Here is a 12,190-nt window from a genome sequence, read left to right as displayed (position 1 = left end):
GTGGTATTAGACTAGTGAGATATAGAAGAAGTTAACCTCTCTTTAGTAACATATCAGGCATATCATTCTGACTGTGGGATGGCTATGTTTTGTGGCGGGCCCTTCCCGTTTCATCCTCAGTACATCTGGCATGATGACATGTGTCATTAGTGTCAGCACTTGCCCATCTCATTCGGTTGAGGCATTTGTTGGATGTTAGACAGGATAAGCAATCACCCCACCCTGTCTATTATGCTATCCATTATAAATCTTAAAAAACTGTTATAGAAGTTCATAGAGTCGACTGTAACCGACAGAGAGGTTGAGGGAGTGGAGATAAAAATGCTGTCCTGGGGTGCTTTCTAAGTGCAGCCTCATGTTTGCATGGCTTTCATCCCAGAGGCACTTCATAAAGTTGATTTGCAACACTCATTTGTCTCAGTGTGTATTGGTAGGCTTTACAGTGAATATTCCGAGGGTTCATTTTTTGCTCCAGATCCAGCCCCTGCTATGAAAAATGGATGCGGAAAATGTAGTTAATAACCTGCAGCTACTTTACTAGCATATAATAAACTTGCTTCTCTTCCAAATGAAATTTAAGACTTGCAAACTACACCCTCCCATCATCTCGTGTGGCATATACAGCCATTCATGTGTAGCTGAGGAGGAACTAGACAGAAAAGCACAAAGACAAGCAGTAGGGATAAAGGTGACCTTTTTCTCCATGTTTCAAAGAATTTGTATTTATCAGTTACAGTGTATCTCTCTAATGTGGCTCCAATTACTGCCCCAGTACAAAAATGTACAAAATTCATAGAATAAAATTACAGCGAGCACACTGATCTGACTTCCTCATAACTGCAGACAAAGCCGTCTTTATTTATGAGAGCTGAAGTGCAGCCCGGCCGTGTCTCTTAAGATCTGGAGAGAGCTGCCACTTTGGACCGTATGCAGATGGTGCTGGCTACACAATGTGGAATAAATGGCATGGAAGACAGAGCTGGAAATGAGGACCATGGGCAGGCACGACCCTGTGGGTCTCAATGCTTGTCATCCAGTGTGTAGATGAGCTGCAGGCTTGTAGTGGAAAGCACCAGGAATGTTTCATTTAATGACACAAGGGATGATTTGGAAAGTTTGAATGAAATAAGTCAGCATTATCTCAGGTGCATATTGGAAGGTGGCTCTGTTATGTCAATAGCAAATTTGTTTATACAGAAACACATGTGAATACACAGGTGCCTCTTCAACTATGCTTCTTTTTAATTTAGTAATAATTCCTACTCATTTCCTAATAATACAGATGTTGAAAATGTCTGGATATTGAAGAATTCAGTATTTTTGTTCCAGGTGACCAAGGTCGGTGTTATTTGTAGCAAGAGTTAGACGTAAGGCAGAGTATAATGTGCAGGGAAGAAAATCCCAGTCAGACACATTTGACCTAGAAAAGAGACCTGTTTTAAGCTGAATACGATAGGGCTTCTGGAGGACCACCCACCATGGGAGTGTCCATCATGCTCCAAGAAATCTGTGGTAGCTGGCCTGACAATGTGACAGCAAAGAATTGGCAGTCCTTGAATTTTTTATTCAGGGCCAATACATAAAATAGGCCAGGCTACATACTAAAGAAAAAGAACGGACATCCCAGCCACAGCTCTTGTCTCTCAGTCTTACTGTATAAATGTGCATTGTGGAACTAGTGAAATGAAAGGCACCATTAAAGGGCCTTAAACTCCAGGGTTTTCTAAAAAGTGAATTCCATAATGAGGTTTGTTGGTGAGATTTATTGGACAAGGAAGTGAAAGTTAGTGCTACCTGGAGGGAGGAAGACAGTGAAGAGAAGGAAATATTAAGAGAAGTGTTAGAGAGAAGTGTGGATCATGTCTCTTACAACAGGAAGGAGTCCTGTCATCTATAAAGGGAGACCATGAGAGTGCTTCTCTGGTTTTGCTATTCTTTATTCACTCCCCTTTGGCAAGTGTCTGCCTTATTTTTACTAAATAAAATAAGTCTTTTGGTAAATTTATATCATTTGAGTTCAGGCTAAAGTTTGTGATTGGGACATGATGAGGCATCAGCAAGTGACACTGTCCAATGATATGAAGAGAAGAAGAAATAAACACTTAATTTGCACATGTTTAAAAATTAGCAATAAAACATCAGCCACCAAGATGTCAATCAAAGGCTTGTCGAGACATTGCCCAAAGGCGTGACAAGACGTCACCAAACAGCCCTCCAGCGGCCATATGATGACAAGCTGAAACACTGCCAGGGAATGTGCTAAGACTTTGTCCAGAGACAGGCTGGGACATCACACAAAGTCACATTGAGACATTTCAGGAAGGGAAAAGAAACATTCAGAGGTACTATGAGACATCAGGGGCACATGATGACAGGGTGAACCATCACCAGGCACACTGACCACCAGTTCTAACAAGACTTTTCCAAAAGGCAGGCTTTGTTAGGATTTCATGATTTTATACATTTTTCTTTTAAACTTTTTTCTGTGGTTGTGAATTATAGAAAAATTCTTTGCATCTTTGTTTTCCTATTGTAATTTTGTGTTAGCCTTTTCCATTTAATTATTAGTTTTATTTTGATTTATAATGCAATGCTATTTTGTTTTTCTATGAGCACCTCCATTTTGTTAAGCCAGTGCCATGATGCATCTTCCTGTTGCTAGGGCGGTGTCCCAGAAGTTGCATCACATGATGATGCGTGACATCATCAGCACAACTACATATAAGCAGGCACTCTGAGTTACTCATTGTCCATGTTTGTGGATACTCTGTTGAAGTCTAGTGTAAACTATAGTGTAGGTGTTCTAGTGATTGTGTTTCTGATTACAACTTTGGATTACGTTCAGGTTTTGTAGGCTTGATTTACTGATTTTGACTTGGCATGCTACTGACTTATGTTTCTTCTTCTGACCCATTATTCTTTGCCCTTGTGGTCTGCCACTTTTCTATCTCTTGGCAGTACAGGCTGGGATATCACCACAAAGGTACTTTACGGTATTACCTTAGAGTACGAGGGTTGTCTGGGTTCCGCGCGGAATCACTCGAAATAAGTAGCCAAGGATTTTTTTTTTCTATTTTTCTCATGTACTTCGATCCTTTTTAAACTTTTTCCAAGTATTCACTGCCAACATCAATGCACTTTTGGGCTCTTCTGACCCATGCCGCAAAACACTCGCGAAAGGCTGTCTTTGGGAGGTTGTCCAGCTGTTCTTTGACAGTTGCAATCAGTTCCTCTCGAGTTTCGAAGTTGTGGCCTCGCAGGGGTTCTGTCACCTTCAGGAAGAGCCAAAAGTCACATGGTGCAAGATCAGGCGAGTAGGGTGGCGGGTTCAAAACGTTGACACCACTGTCTTCAATGAAATGCTTCGTCGCATTAGCCGTGTGGGCTGGCGCATTGTCATGATGCAAAAAGTGCCTTCGCAAGTTCTTGGACCGGCCTCTAGCCATCGCAGAAAAAACGTCAGGCAGGCACTGAGTGGTATACCACTCAGAGGTCACAGTTTTCCTCTCCATCAGCGGAATTGACGCGACAATGCCATCGATGTTGAAAAAGATGGCAAACATGGTGTGTTCCACCGAGCGGATTAAACCATCAGAAAAGTCGTAAAAAATCATCATTCGAAAGTCACGCACGCACGGAGTCGGGAGCTTCGCCGCTAGCGCCGGCTGAGCACTCTCAGTTCGTTTGCTTCTCGTGTTCATTCTGAAGGAAGAGAGGGAGCAAAACATCTGAACAAAAACATGCAACCACTTGAATAATCCCTCTACACAACAGAACAGGTTTCGACAGGCTGACACTCGACAAACGTTAAAATTCCGCGCGGAACCCAGACAACCCTCGTACAACATCACCCTGAGACGTAATGGACATAACCGAAAAGAGTGACAAAAGAGCTGGGAGACTGTAGTAAAGAGACAAAAAATATTCCCCGCTGGAACATTGTCCAAATTCACACTGACATTAATCATTTTAATCATTAATCAGAGGAGCAATGAGACACTGTCAGTGGCTATGGTGCTTTATTAGGTAAAAGGTATAGTAAGAGGGATAAGGGATCAGATGATACGATGTAGTCAAAAGGAAAGATCTAAAAAAGGGAGAAGCAATTTAGATGTTGTGAAAACCAAAAATAGAAATTAGAAAAACATAGCCCAGAGTTTTTTAATAGCAAAATCAGAAATGTACGGAATAGCAAATGTAAAGAAATAGTCTTTATTATATTCACAGTTTTGGATAGCATTGGGATGTAAAAGAAATCCTATAACGTAGATGACATCACACATAAGCGTGGCTGGGTTGTTACCAAGGTAACAACGTGTCAAATGGCAGTCCCCATTAAGAAATAAATGTGGCAAGAAAGGCAGTACCCAATAATATAAAATTATTAAAGTAACTATCAGCCACAAGCAATGACAACATTAATTCCTCAGTATTCAAAACCTCAGTTGGATGCACAAACTAGCAGTAACCCATCCATCCATCCATCCATTTTCCAACCCGCTGAATCTGAACACAGGGTCACGGTGGTCTGCTGGAGCCAATCCCAGCCAACACAGGGCACAAGGCAGGAACCAATCCTGGGCAGGGTGCCAACCCACTGCAGGACACACACAAACACACCCACACACCAAGCACACACTAGGGCCAATTTAGAGTCGCCAATCCACCTAACCTGCATGTCTTTGGACTATGGGAGGAAACCCACGCAGACACGGGGAGAACATGCAAACTCCACGCTGGGAGGACCCGGGAAGCGAACCCAGGTCCCCAGGTCTCCCAACTGCGAGGCAGCAGCGCCACCGTGCTGCCCCAACTAGCAGTAACGCATGACAATATTTCCATAATAAATTAAGGATGAATACAATTCAAAACAGTGGCAAGTAACAAAAGAGTTAAAACATTGTGTAGAGACCTGGCACTAACATCACTGAGGCCACATTTGGAGGAGGACATAAATGGATGGTGACCACATTTATCACAAGTGTAAGTGCTAATGTGTAGCAAGCATTTAAGCAAAAGCTCATGTGAATTGTGCGCAGGGAAGGCAACATAAGATCTCTATCCAGGCATGATGGAGGCACTGAATACCCATTTAAATACAGGTGTAAATGCAATCCAGCTCAGTTATAACTGGAGACAATTGAGATACAAAACATTCATTAATGCCAGGTGTAAAGGGCCTAGCAACTTTCACATAGTTTGTCCAGAGGATGTCTGGGACGCTGCTCAAAGGCATGAATGGTTATTGCAGGAGAAGACAGTCACCCTGTGAGACTGATAGGCGTAAATAGATTATCTGTGCGATTCAAATGGATCATGTTCCAAAGGTAATGTCAGAATTACAGTATGTTAGGTTTCAAACATAGAACTTTGAACATTTAATAGATGTCAGATAATTTTAGACAATCTTAGTTAAAGCACAAATCAATACAAAAGGCCACAATTTAAAGCAAGTAGAAACCAAAAATGCAGTGAAATAGTTTCTGTTGAATTTTTAAATTACATTCAGTCATTTATAAATGGAATGGTAGCACTTACACATCAGCAGCTCCTCTAAATGGCTGCCATAGACTAGTAATCAATACCAAACCTGCATGCATAATTAAGAAGAGAAAATCACATGGGGAGTATGAAAAACAACTTATTACGTAATAAAGACATTTGAACCAGTAAAACATCCAGTATGAAAACGGCAGAGAAACAATGACAATACATTAGCATGTGGGGTACAGAAACGTCACCTTGAAGCAGGTGGGAGATGCTTAATATCACTAAATATTAATAAAAGAAAATAAATAAACAATTCAAACACATGTAAGAGACATGTTGGATAATACAAGTGCTCTGCTTACACAGAAGTATGCAAACAAATATTTAAAAAATCTTTAAGAACTGGGAAATCATGACCCAAAAACAGGAGTCAAAAGAATGAAACCAAAATACTAATCCAAACTCAAGATAATTTAAAAAAAAATCAAAAATCTTAACCCTAAATTCTCATGATAAACATTTCAGAAACGTTTTGGAAGTATCCATAATCTTGGTCAAAGTGTTGTCCACTGCACCATGGCAGCACTGACGATGTCATCACAAATGACTTCCGCGATGTCACCAACTATCAGCGGGCCACTTTTCCAACAATCATCAAAAAACAAAATATTGTCACCCTTCAGTTTTAAACATTGTTGCAGTTATTGTCTAATTGGTTAACTAAATTCGACTCTTTGCAACCTGATGGACTTTTAGCACATCAGGCCTTTATATCCAAAACTGCTTCTCTGAGTCCCTTCAAGGTCATATGCATAGTCTAAGTTAAGTTATCTATCAATCTTAGTCTCTGTCTTCCTGTTCTCCTCTTGGCTTCATTTTCCCCAACATGAGATTCTTCTCCAAGGAATCATCTCTTTTCTTTATGTGACCAAAGATTTGAGCTTTTCTTTGACAATCAAGCCTTCCAGTGAGAACTCTGTATATCTTCATGTGTTGATTTGTTTGATTTTCTTGCTGTCCAAGGAACTCTCATCAGTTTTCTCCAGCACCAAAGTTTAAAAGTGTCAATTCTTTTGCATTCAGCTTTAGTGATAGTCCAACTCTCACACCCATACATCACTACTGGAAACACCATAGCTTTAACTATACAGACCTTTGTTGACAATATGATGTCTCTGGTCTGTAGTGTTTTTTTTTCTAAATTTGCCTTAGTTATCATTCCCAGAAGTAAGCACTGTTTAATTTCATGGCTGCAACCTTCATCTACAGAAAACATGGGTTCCAAGCCAAACAAAATCTATGGCTGCTTTCACTTCTTTTTCATCTATTAGAAAAGACTTGACAGGGCTGGTTGACATAATCTTAGTTGTCTTAATGTTGAGAGCATTGAGTCAGCTTTTGCACTTTGTTCTTTCACTTTCATCAAAAGCCTCTTCAGATCCTCCTCACTTTCAACCATTAGAGAAGTGTCATCTGCATATCTAAGTGTTGTTGATACTTCTGCTTGCAATTTTGATTCCATCATCTGTCCAACTGATTTCAAAATTGAATAAAATAGCAAGAAAAGATTAGGAGACTTACCTAAAAGAACAATGCCAAGAAACTGAAGATGCTAACAGAATGTTCCTTTTCAAGAGGATCAAAGGTATTAAAGTAACATTTCTTGCAAAACTGTGTAAAATGAGTGTAGTAAAATGCGTAATTTTACATAGGAAGAACCCCGGCAATAAAGATACCTACAGTGACACCCTGATTGACCTAGTACCTGACATTTTGAAAAGTGACATTAAATGGGCTCTAGAAAAAAAACCATTTATGCTAATAATAAGGATGCAGGATGAGACAGAATCCCAGGTGAACAGTTTCAAAATCTGCAGGATAATGCTGTAAAAGTGTTGCTTGCAGTCTGCCAGGAAACTTTCAAACATAATTATAATACAATTAACAAAGCTCATACAAAATATTAGCAAGAACATACATTGGAATCCACCATGGTTCAAAACCTCTATAAACATTATTTCAACACCAGGAAATGGCACTGCTGATTCAGTTTCTGACTGTCTGTAGCTCAGTGACTTGTTGTTTCACTGTGTTAAACTTGGTTATTATTCTTTTTTAGCTCGGCCTAGGCTTATCATGTAAGGAGTGAGGGCATACTGTTACCGGCATTAAGGGGCAACTTCCCACAGGTGACACCCTAGTTAGGTCAAATACTTTTATTGGCCCTAGTGAGCTTTTGGGCTTTTCTTCTTTTTGAAAGTTAGAAGCAGGACAAATTGAAATATTTTGCTGACCTGAAGTCTATCTCTTACTCTGTTATGCATTTTTACTCATCTTCTACACTATGTTCTTTAAGTTAGAGTGGTCCATGGCACGGGATAATAATAATAATAATAATAATAATAATAATAATAATAATAATAATAATGGTTAATTTGTATCTAGTAGGCCACACTAAAACAACAATAAGTAGATAGATAGATAGAGATAGATAGATACTTTAAGTAATGGTTGCTCTAGAAATTGCTGTACATTCCACAACTGATCTTCATAAAAAGACCACTGAGCTCCCACAGTCCTTGGCTTGACCTCCTTTCCACTAGTGCCCTGTGCTGAATACAACCAGACAGAAGACAGTTTTACAATTAGACACCATCATGTGTTACAGAATATATGCTGACATTTCAGAAGATAAGATGAATTAGAAAGAATAAAAAGATAGGAAAAGAAAAGGAGCAGTTATCTTAAACAGACTGGAATGGTTCCATGGAAATTGTGCCACTTATGTAAACATTAAATTAAAGTCAAACAAACACACACCACCACCTCCTGCCTTCTCACAATCATGCTTTTGTTAAATATGCTATCTTATCAGAACTGGGTTACCTTAAATTGATAAAATGTTACTTTTCCATTACATGGTACTTAAGTTTTGTATAAGGAACACATTCATAAATTCTGTAAGATTGAAATAAATCTTTGTAGTAGAACTTGCTATCGCAGTGACGACATCACGCTGCAAATTGTCAGCAAAACTCCCCGCCTTCCTTCTTTTGCCTAAATCAGTTTACTGCTGGCTGGCTGTGGTGTTCTCATTTCAAGTGCAATGCCATCTCTCACATTAATAATAGGTATTGAGCCCTGAAGCCCAAGCCTGCATTAAGACAAAAATGAGCTGATCCTCCGCTCTGCTAGTGACTGTCTAGTCAAATCAGACACTGATGACCAGCCTGTGATCTGTTACAACTTGCTATAAAACCAACTTTTGGGCAATGAACCCTGTGGCAAGTGATACACTGCACACACACACACACACACACACACACACAATGCCTGGTCCTGTACTATGCACTGTTGCTAGGCCACAGTTTCACATTGGTCAGATGTCCAAAAGTAGGAAACTGCTGCTTGGAGTATTGTGCTTCTTCCTCCATTTGCAAAAACTCCTTTTGAGCTTTTCAAATACCTTGGTATGGGCTTACTATGACAGTGAGTATAAAAATATTGATTGAGGATTTATTGTTTATCGGATTTTTTTTCTTCTGTTCTTATTTTTTGATTTTCACATTACGTATTAGAACTTGTTTGTTCTGGGTGCCTTTTTAGGCAAACCGCAGTTGGCAGATCTCATGTTCCGAATGACTAGAAGTCGCATAATGTGACATCAGCTTAATGTTTTATTGAGCCAGATATTGTATAAGGGACACAGCTGCAAATACGATCTAAGTTAGTCCAGCCATCATCTGGCTCACTTAATCAAGGCAATATAAGAGGCTCAATTAGTAGCAGTAATTTCCTACTAAAGAAGAAAGTGGGCAAGATGAAAACCTGCAGCCACTGTAGCCCTGTGCTACCCCCCTGGTCTAATGTTAGCAGATTTTTTTTGAAAGGTTTGAAATGATTACACATGTTGTGCCTTTGTGCAAGCAATCTGTAATTTATGATGTCCTAGGGTAACTTTAAAGAAGTCCCGTTGGAGTAAATGACTGCACTTAACTGACCACTTTGATGTCATTCCATAATCACCCGAATCCCAACTGAGATTTGAGGGACACCAATGAAGGATTCCAGGTTTGGGAAATGGATTAATTCATTGATAAAAGAAAGGACAAATACATGTATGGATGGATTTTAGCCAAATTGTTAGTGTTGTGGTCCACAGTGCTTTCCACTGCTAATAATTTCTTTCATTGCCCTTCACAAACATGAATAAAGATAGACAATGCTTACTTTGATGTACGATCGCAACTCCCCCATCTCCCCTGTCCCGTCTCCCTTACAACCACATTTTGAGGCAGGAAGCCCTCCCAGCCTGGATAGTGGCAGCGGTCTTCCTTTTCGTCATATTTCTCAGTTCAGAAGCCATCAGCAAAGCAAAATGAATGAACTGGATGAAATAGTTAACCTGTTGTGTAGGGGTCTTGGCACATGTCTATTGGCTGGTCAGGCTTGGGTTATGATGACTTCACATGGGGGTGATTCTGTCCTGAAACTGAGCTCACTTACTTTGAGGACTCCCTTGTGAAGATGAAGCTCTCAGACTGAAACAGGTTTATTGTTGGTTGCCATTTTCTAGCACAAAATATGAAACACTAGACTCCTGCTTAATAAAGCATTTTGTTCTTCACCTCTTTGCTCCCTGTGGCCATGTTCACAGTTGAGTTTTTTTTCTTCTTGCATTTGTCACTGCTGCAGGCTATCATCATTTGGAGTGTCCACTCTCAGCTTTTGTGTGACCTATGTCACCAATCAATATTTACTAATGCATTTAGTGCATTAGTCTTTATCAGCTTGTTCTTCCAAGCATTAGCAGCCTTTCCTTTGCTTTAACCTCAAAGCTCACAGGCTTGTGTAACATTACTCAGCGGCTAAGGTTAATTGACCCTGTGTTGCCACTTTTGAAATGTTTTGCTTTAACTGATCCGGGTTTTCTTTAATGATCAAGTACCCTTTCATTTACACAAAAATGAGGTTTATTAATAAGTACAATTCATTAATAAGTACAATTCATTCAGCCTTTAGTGCAGCTACCAAAAGAAGAAAACATTTTACAAGTTCTCTAATACAAAAAGGGTACAACAGGGCTTCAAACCCCAACCTGCTAGATGCAAGGTATGGAAAGACTGTGTTGTGTTAAGGAGCCATCTGTAGGGCAGCCATTCACACCTTTAACTTGAACCAATAGGATAAATACTTGAAAGGGAGAAAGTTAACTTCTCAAGACTTCTTGCCAGTTTATTCAGTTTATTTGATTTTATTCTAAACTCTTTTATTAATCTGTTTGCTGTTCTGTCATGTGAGCACCTGTATTTACTTGGGAAGTACTTAGTAGATTGGTGTTATTATTTCCATTGATCTTAAGCAGGAAGCAAAATAAGTTTTTTTTTGTTTAAATAAGAACCTGTGTTTTCAAAGTCTCTTTATCTTATTCTTCTTCCATTTACTTAGTTATCTAGCTGACATTTTCATCAAAAACAAATTTCACACTACAAGTGCCAAGTCTTATTGTTTCTTGTATAGCCACACAATGAACTGGCTGCCTTGTGTTTTACAGTCCCCTGCCTTCCCCACTAGGCTTTGGGTTATGGGAAAAATAAATAGTGGCAACTGCCTGGGTCAAAACTGGCAGGTGCACAAGGACCATTAATGGGTTAACTTCTGATTGGCGTATTGTACACTTTTACTTATTAGTCCCTGAAAACGTGTTTCTCGCAATTTTGTATTCACTGGCTTGCTGTTCAAAAATCAACAAAGCAATAAATCATTATAAATTATAAATCATTTTTCATTATAAATCATTATAAATCATTTATAACATAAAGAAAGGTCATTTGATTCAGTAGTGGCATAGTGGTGGAGTTCAAAATCCACATTCAGTCATGTCGTAATGGATATTTCTTGTTATCCCTGTTTCTGTTGGTTTTTCCTGTCACTATCCAACAAATATATGTGTTGGGTTAATTGGCAATACTAAACTGTCATGGTGTGAATGTGATTGTGTCTGTGTAGCATGGTTCTTGTCATGTTCAAGGTGCTGCTGGGATAGGATTGACCTCCTTTTCACCCTGACCTAGATCAGGCAGCTCTGAGAATGTTGGGCTATGTGGGTGGAAATGAGTCTTTGTACAATAGAATTGTGAAATTTGCAATATGGCACCATCTATACGATACCTGCACCCAGAATTAAGTGTGTAGAAGGACAAAGTGTTTAAAAGGACACAAAGAAACGGAATATTCAAAGGTTTATAGGGACATTGTTGTCACGTGTATAGTACAGAGAAATGCCTGTGCCATTCAGCAGTACTCTCCAGCACAATGACTAGTAAGTAAGAAATACCTTACTTCAAAACTTGTCTTCCTTACCTCAAAAGTTTTGTCATCAGCAGCTTCAGGTCACATAAGAATATTTTATATTACTGCTTAGACAATTTAATAATGCATTATAAAATAATTTTCAAGGCTATTACAATAAATCTACCCATTTACCAGAATTGTTCCTCCGAAATCAGGGAGCTGTTTGTCCCCCATATTGACTTCAAAGCACAAATTAAAGTGCACTTTCAGGCATGCCTCCCCATGTGGTGTTCACCCCTAAATACCTCGAAGTGTGGCTCATTTACTTGCCCATCCCCAAGGCGCCATAATAAAAGTATGTCTATGAACCTGTAAAGAAACTTCACCCAGGTGGAATTCATGATTT

The sequence above is a fragment of the Erpetoichthys calabaricus genome, chromosome 7 (assembly GCF_900747795.2).
Source record: "Erpetoichthys calabaricus chromosome 7, fErpCal1.3, whole genome shotgun sequence".
NCBI lineage: Eukaryota > Metazoa > Chordata > Cladistia > Polypteriformes > Polypteridae > Erpetoichthys > Erpetoichthys calabaricus.
The sequence above is the reverse complement of the archived record's forward strand: the minus strand, read 5'-3'. Positions refer to the sequence as shown.